This window comes from Nerophis ophidion, linkage group LG01 (genome assembly GCF_033978795.1).
Source record: "Nerophis ophidion isolate RoL-2023_Sa linkage group LG01, RoL_Noph_v1.0, whole genome shotgun sequence".
Taxonomy (NCBI): domain Eukaryota; kingdom Metazoa; phylum Chordata; class Actinopteri; order Syngnathiformes; family Syngnathidae; genus Nerophis; species Nerophis ophidion.
The window spans coordinates 3,287,056-3,294,555 of NC_084611.1; the positions used below are offsets into that span (position 1 = coordinate 3,287,056).

Here is a 7,500-nt window from a genome sequence, read left to right on the forward strand (position 1 = left end):
GTTACGTATTTATGCTGAGTGCTCATTATTTTACATACATAGATAAACATTTCAACTACTTATTTAATGAAATCATACCATTGTTTGAGCCAAACAAAGTCGATAGTACACAATAACTGAACAAAAGCAAAAACTACCTATTTTAGTTATTTGGGTTTTGGCCTCCAGTGTCCAGGGAATGAATTCCCTAAATTTGTCAACAAAAAACTGATTGTGCGGAAATGAAAATATTGATAGAACCTCTCGAGTATCGATCATATACTTGAAAATTCCTTTTAGTAATTATTGTATTTCCTTGAATTGCCACCGGGACACAAATTCATTTAAAACCTCTTCTCACTCCGGCGTTTACCAAAGGCATGCGGTAAAGGCAAGCATGCACTAATTATTTTAAAACTTCTTCTCACTCCGGCAATTACCAAAGGCATGCGGTATATTTTGGCCTGCGCTTATAAATTTGAGTGTGATGTAAGGATACCATCATGAAAAGCACATGTAATAGGGACGGCGTGGCGCACTGGGAGAGTAGCTGTGCGCAACCCGAGCGTCCCTGGTTCAATCCCCACCTAGTACCAACCTCGTCATGTCCGTTGTGTCCTGAGCAAGACACTTCACCCTTGCTCCTGATGGGTGCTGGTTAGCGCCTTGCATGGCAGCTCCCTCCATCAGTGTGTGAATGTGTGTGAATGGGTAAATGTGGAAGTAGTGTCAAAGCGCTTTGAGTACCTTGAAGGTAGAAAAGCGCGATACAAGTACAACCCAATTATCATTTAATAAAAAAAACCTTATTATGCTCTTACTTTTACTTATAAATGAAGTCCATGCGCAGCTCCTTCTGATCAAAAGCATCGATAACTTGTTTATAGAAGTCTTCCTTATCTTTCTTCAGTTTTAAAAGTCTCTCTCTCTCGATGGAGATCTTCCTTTATTACCTCCTGCTTCAATTGAAAGTCCAGTTTAGAAAACTGTTTTATTTTAGATATGTAATCCTCCAAGTTAAAAGTGCAAGCGAGTGGAAAAAAATTAACGATCGCTGCTCACTCTTGCTGCTTGTTGTCACTTCTTCTGCAGCCGAGTAGTCGCAAGAAGGATCACTAGCGCCCTCTACCACCAGGACGAGGGAGTCATTTAATGACTCATATTTGACACACGCAGCTACGGTATATTAATAAAACATAGCTGTCTACTGTTCTGTTCTTCACACTCTTAAATCCTACTGAATAGCTCTTAATCTTCTTCCCTTTATGCGATTACAAATTATTGAAATAAGCCTCCTCCATTTTGAAAATGATGACAGGTGAAGTGTCACTCGTGACGTGACGAGTTTGACCCGGTGGAAATTATAGGCATATACTAATTATTTTGCGAAACGAGTTTGACCCGGCGGAAATTCTCGACATGCGGTAATAAAAATTGAATTTTGTGAAACGAGTTTAACCCGGCGTTCATCCTAATTATTTTGCAAAACGAGTTTGACCTGGCAGTAATTCTAGCCAGGCACATACTATATACCCGGCGGCAATTCAAGGAAATACGGTACTTACTTTTTGCTGTAATGCACTTTTCTACACTTCCTAAACTTAGCACTTAGTTCTTTTGTTGCTTCAAGCTATCTTAACGACTAGCTTAGCATTTAGCACGCCGCCTTTTCTTCGCCTGCTTGCTCTCGCACCGGGTTTCTCACGAAAGGTTGCCGCTTTCCGGCAATCCCCTACCGCCGTTTTTGTTGCGGGGAAATAGCGCAGACTTTTTACCAGATCCGTCGGAGTTGTAGTAAAGCGAACAACAAACCGTTTTTTCCGTCTTTCCAGAGTAGAGGAGCAGGAGCAAATAAACTTGGTCCCGCCATAAACAAACATCTGTTGCGAGCCACTCGCCGGCTTCCCCGCCCCCTGTTTCGGCTTCTTTTAGACACAGGCCCCTATATTGCTGCCCGGGATATGCCTCTAATATGATTCTTTGTTTTCGTCCAACACAATCAAAGTGTCCTCATCCAGGGTTTAAGCAGGTCATTCAAAGTCATTTAATGGCTTTTGCAGTAAATTAAGGCCTTAATTGGCATTAAATTCCATGTCCAGAGGCATGAAAACAAATTAATGCGGCGAAATCATGCATGCAATAAAAATGATCACAAGTTGGCGATTGAAGGTAAAAAAGCAGCTAACGGTGCCAAAATTATTCGGCGTGACTAGCAAAGCAACAACTGCGGTCGCTACCACGCCGCCACCACATGAAAATAAAGACAATCATAGATCAATCTTGTGAGCCAAATGTAATTCACTGGAAAGTAACAATAATGATAAAATATTTTATTTTTTAAAAGCACTTTACATTCAGCAAACAACCTCAAAGTGCTACAGTGTATAAAAAAATAAAAAGATAATAAAAACTAGAGCAGCCTAATAGCTAGAACTAGTATGCATATACCTAAAAAAAAAAATCCTTTTTTAAAAGCATCCACAGTCTGTGGTGTCCTCAGGTGGTCAGGGAAAGCGTTCCACAGACTGGGAGCGGCGGAGCAGAAAGCCCCTTCTCCCACTGTTCGTAGCTTTGTCCTCTGAGGTTGGAGGAGGATAGCCTGTCCGGAGCGGTGGAGTCGTGTGGAGGATCTGGGGGTGAGTAGTTCTTAGAGAACCCCCCGCGACCCCAAACGAGACATGCGGTAGAAAATGGATGGATAGTTCTTAGAGGTGGAGGGAGACCTTTCCATGGAGGCACTGGTGGGTTAGCAGGGAGACTTTGTATTCAATCCTGAGTGGAACAGGAAGCCAGTAAAGGAATTTGAGAATTGGTGGGATATGGTCCTATTTCCATTTCAGTGTGGTTTTTGTCGTGGAACTGTGGACCAGCTCTATACTCTGGGCAGGGTTCTTGAGGGTGCATGGGAGTTTGCCCAACCAGTCTAGATGTGCTTTGTGGACTTGGAGAAGGCATTGGACCGTGTCCTGTGGGGAGTGCTCAGAGAGTATGGGGTATCGGACTGTCTGATTGTGGCGGTCCTCTCCCTGTATGATCAGTGTCAGAGCTTGGAAGTCGGACCAGTTTCCAGTGAGGGTTGGACTCCGCCAAGGCTGCCCTTTGTCACCCATTCTGTTTATAACATTTTATGGACAGAATTTCTAGGCGCAGTCAAGGCGTTGAGAGGATCCGGTTTGGTGACCGCAGGATTAGGTCTCTGCTTTTTGCAGATGATGTGGTCCTGATGGCTTCATCTGACCAGGATCTGCAGCTCTCACTGGATCGTGTGAAGCGCCTGGGATGAGAATCAGCACCTCCAAGTCGGAGTCCATGGTTCTCGCCCGGAAAAGGGTGGAGTGCCATCTCCGGGTTGGGGAGGAGACCCTGCCCCAAGTGGAGGAGTTCAAGTACCTAGTAGTCTTGTTCACGAGTGAGGGAAGAGTGGATCGTAAGATGGATCGGTGCGGCGTCTTCAGTAATGTGGACGCTGTATCGATCCGTTGTGGGGAAGAAGGAGCTGAGCCGGAAGGCAAAGCTCTCAATTTACCACTTGATCTACAATCCCATCCTCACCTATGGTCATGAGCTTTGGGTCATGACCGAAAGGACAAGATCCCGGGTACAAGCGGCCCAAATGAGTTTCCTCTCCCTTAGAGATAGGGTGAGAAGCTCTGCCATCCGGGAGGAACTCAAAGTAAAGCCGCTGCTCCTCCACATGGAGAGGAGCCAGATGAGGTGGTTCGGGCATCTGCTCAGGATGGCCCCCAAACGCCTCCCTCGGGCACGTCCTATTAGTAGGAGGCCACAGGGAAGACCCAGGACACGTTGGGAAGACTATGTCTCCGGGCTGGCCTGGGAACGCTTCGGGATCCCCCGGGAAGAGCTGGACGAAGTGACTGGGGAGAGAGAAGTCTGGGTTCCCCTGCTTAGGCTGCTGCCCCCGCGACCTCGTTTAAGTGGACGAAAATTAATGGATGGACGGTGCATTATTTTCACAGACGCATCACAATGTTCGCTATTTCCTTCAACAACTATTACTACTAAAGGCAGACCATCAAAGAATACCTTTGAGACAAATTATGATCCAGAACCTTATATTTTTGAGCATGAACATAAGGAGGATGAGCTACAAGTTTTAGATGCTGAGTGAAAAGCAGATCAAGCAACTAGCACGATTGCTAAGTGCTAAACAAAAAAATCCCAAGTATGAATGGAATGGAATCATCAGGATCCTAGCAGCACTATTCTGGATGTATCGCAGCTTCTGGGTGGTCTTGCTGGGGATCCCCACAAGAAGTGCGTTGCAGTAGTCTAGAGTAACACTTATGTCACCTTTTCAACTATTTTAGATTTTAATTGTCAAACGCTTGACAGTTTCTGACTATATTTGATGTTGTCATTCCATTTGCTTTAGGGCAGGAGTAGGGAACCTATGGTTCTAGAGCCAGATGTGGCTCTTTGAATTGATGCATCTGGCTCTCAGATAAATCTTAGCTGACGTTGCTTAACACGATAAGAAATTATTTCCACTGGTAATCAGAGTTAAAAATAACTTTCAAAACAAAACATTTCCCTGCATTTTAATCCATCCATCCGTTTTCCACCGCATCTGTTCAAGAAGTCGCATTTTATTTATTATTGGTTAGCTTCAGAATAAACAATGTTTTTAAAAAGAATACAAGACTTATACTCGAAAAATGTTGGTGTTACTTAAAAATGTACACTTTTAGTTGTATTCAGTGTTAAAAAATATTATTTGGCTCTCACGGAAATACATTTTAAAATATTTGCCTTTCATGGCTCTCCCAGCCAGAAAGGTTCCGGACCCCTGCCTTAGGGGCATTTAAGCATGATTCCATTAGATTTGCTGACACCTGCAGAAACCTTGGTCACCCATCCAGGCCAAATGTCTTCTTAAAAACCTTTCGACAAGTTGACTTCACCTTTCAAGGTGGAAAATATGATCGGCCTTGAAAGGGACTGATTTTATTTTGAATGTAAGCCATTTGCACTTGACTTCTTGTCCCTTCTTTTTGGCTAAATTAAAACCGCTGTGCTGCGGCGGCCTGCAAATATAGAAGCTCTGTGTATATTTAGCAGAGGGATGGAGGAAACTGACACTTTTTGACTTTAATAAAAATGCAAAGAGTCCGCCTGCTGTCAGGCATCCAGTGGCAATCCAAGGTTAGTCGGTGTGCAGCCTTGTCTTCAGTGATAATGGTACTTGTAAGAAATATATAAGTGCTGATTAACTCTTGCGAGCGGCTCCACACTGCGTATAAACATAAACGGTTACTTGCTAGCCATCGATGTCAGCAGAGGGATCAGCCTGACGGCATCGGCTTTTTGCGATCACATACATCAGGGGTGCCCATTACGTCGATGGCGAGCTACCAGTCGACCGCGGGGGGTGTGTCAGTCCATCTCCAGCCAGGCTTTTAAAAAAAATAGACCTAAAAATGAGTGATCATCAATCTTCACCAAGACGTCACTTAAATGACATTCACGGTACCGGAGGGTCTTGTGAGATGACGCTGGCTGCTGCAAGATCATTATTATGAAAATATGACCGAGAGGAAGGCCAGAAACACTTTTTATTTCAACAGACTCTCGCGCCGTACCTTCCGTCAAAACTCTAAAGGCCGACGGCACATTTCCTATCTTCACAATAAAAGCCCTGCTTCATGCTGCCTGCGCTAACTAAATACACCCATCCATCATCTTCCGCTTATCCGAGGTCGGGTCGCGGGGGCAACAGCCTAAGCAGGGAAACCCAGACTTCCCTCTCCCCAGCCACTTCGTCCAGCTCTTCCCGGGGGATCCCGAGGCGTTCCCAGGCCAGCCGGGAGACATAGTCTTCCCAACGTGTCCTGGGTCTTCCCCGTGGCCTCCTACCGGTTGGACGTGCCCTAAACACCTCCCTAGGGAGGCGTTCGGGTGGCATCCTGACCAGATGCCCAAACCACCTCATCTGGCTCCTCCCCATGTGGAGGAGCAGCGGCTTTACTTTGAGTTCCTCCCGGATGACAGAGCTTCTCACCCTATCTCTAAGGGAGAGACCTGGAAACTCATTTCGCCCGCTTGTACCCGTGATCTTATCCTTTCGGTCATGACCCAAAGCTCATGACCATAGGTGAGGATGGGAATGTAGATCGACCGGTAAATTGAGAGCTTTGCCTTCCGGCTCAGCTCCTTCTTCACCACAACGGATCGATACAACGTCCGCATTACTGAAGACGCCGCACCGATCCGCCTGTCGATCTCACCATCCACTCTTCCCCCACTCGTGAACAAGACTCCTAGGTACTTGAACTCCTCCACTTGGGGCAGGGTCTCCTCCCCAACCCGGAGATGGCACTCCACCCTTTTCCGGGCGAGAACCATGGACTGGCGTGCACATCACTTGTGCACGCCAGCTTTCTGAGACTCTTATTTTGTTAGCGCGGGCAGCATGAAGCAGGGCTTTTATTGTGAAGATAGGAAATGTGTAGTCGGCCTTTAGAGTTTTGACGGAAGGGACGGCGTGAAAGTCTGTTGAAATAAAAAGTGTTTCTCGCCTTCCTCTCTATCATTTTTTCATAATAATGAACTGGCAGCAGCCAGCGTCATCTCACAAGACCCTCGGGTGCCGTGAATGTCAATCAAGCAAGCTACGGAATTTGCCGCCAATGTTTTTCTTGTAAAGTGTATGGAAGCTGGATGAATTAGATGCCAAAAACCAACCACTTTCATGTGGTATTGTACAGAAAGGACAACTTTTTTTCTCCTCAGTTATCATCATTACTGTCTGATTCCAATCAATGCAAGTCATCAGAATCAGGTAATACACCAACTTATATTCTTGTCTTTGTGAAAGAAAGACATCTATATGTGTTACACATGCTTGTATTATCATTAAACACATTTAACTAATGATATATATAAATGAGGTAGATCCCCTCGAGTTGGTCAATTGAAAAGTAGCTCGCCTGCAGAAAAAGTGTGGGCACCCCTGACATACTTCATAGAAATGGGCCGATACGTCCCTTAAATGACTGTTACAACATCGCCTGGTTCCAGCTGCAATAACACTGCTTGTCTCGTTAATTACCAAAGGAAGTTGACTGGCTAAAGAGCGGAGAGGAGTTGACATAACGCCACCCTCTCGAAGCGCTATGAAAACTGTGGTGGAAAAAGAACATAAATAGTAAGTTAATACTTATGCTGTAACTCAAATAGTTTGAAGCCGTTCTGCGAAGCTACGTGGAGTACTTATTAAATGTCGGCAGGTCTGCACACGTGTTGCACACCTGTGTCTGATCGCTGGTCTCAGATTCCCAGAAGGACTTGTGGCGGCTTGGTCACATTGATTATCTATGCAAAGGCTGATCACTGATCAAGTGGGCGGGGTCAAGTGTTAGCATCAGCGCTACAATCAATAGACGTGTCGATATAGTGACTGTAACCATATTATTATTATTATTATATTTCTTATGTCATTGCTTCAAATGGCCACCGCTGTCTACCGGACTTTAAACTGTATTGTCTCCCTGCAGCATACTC

General features: G+C 45.2%; 1 protein-coding gene across 1 annotated transcript in view; it reads left to right on the forward strand.

Moving 5' to 3' along the window:
• Positions 1-501, forward strand: part of phf19 (PHD finger protein 19) — a 27,208-nt gene extending 26,707 nt beyond the window's left edge. Inside the window, exon 14 of the mRNA XM_061894050.1 lies at positions 1-501. This exon is cut by the window's left edge and continues 487 nt beyond it. The gene's annotated coding sequence lies outside the window, so the exon portion shown is untranslated.
• Positions 502-7,500: the final 6,999 nt, after the last annotated feature.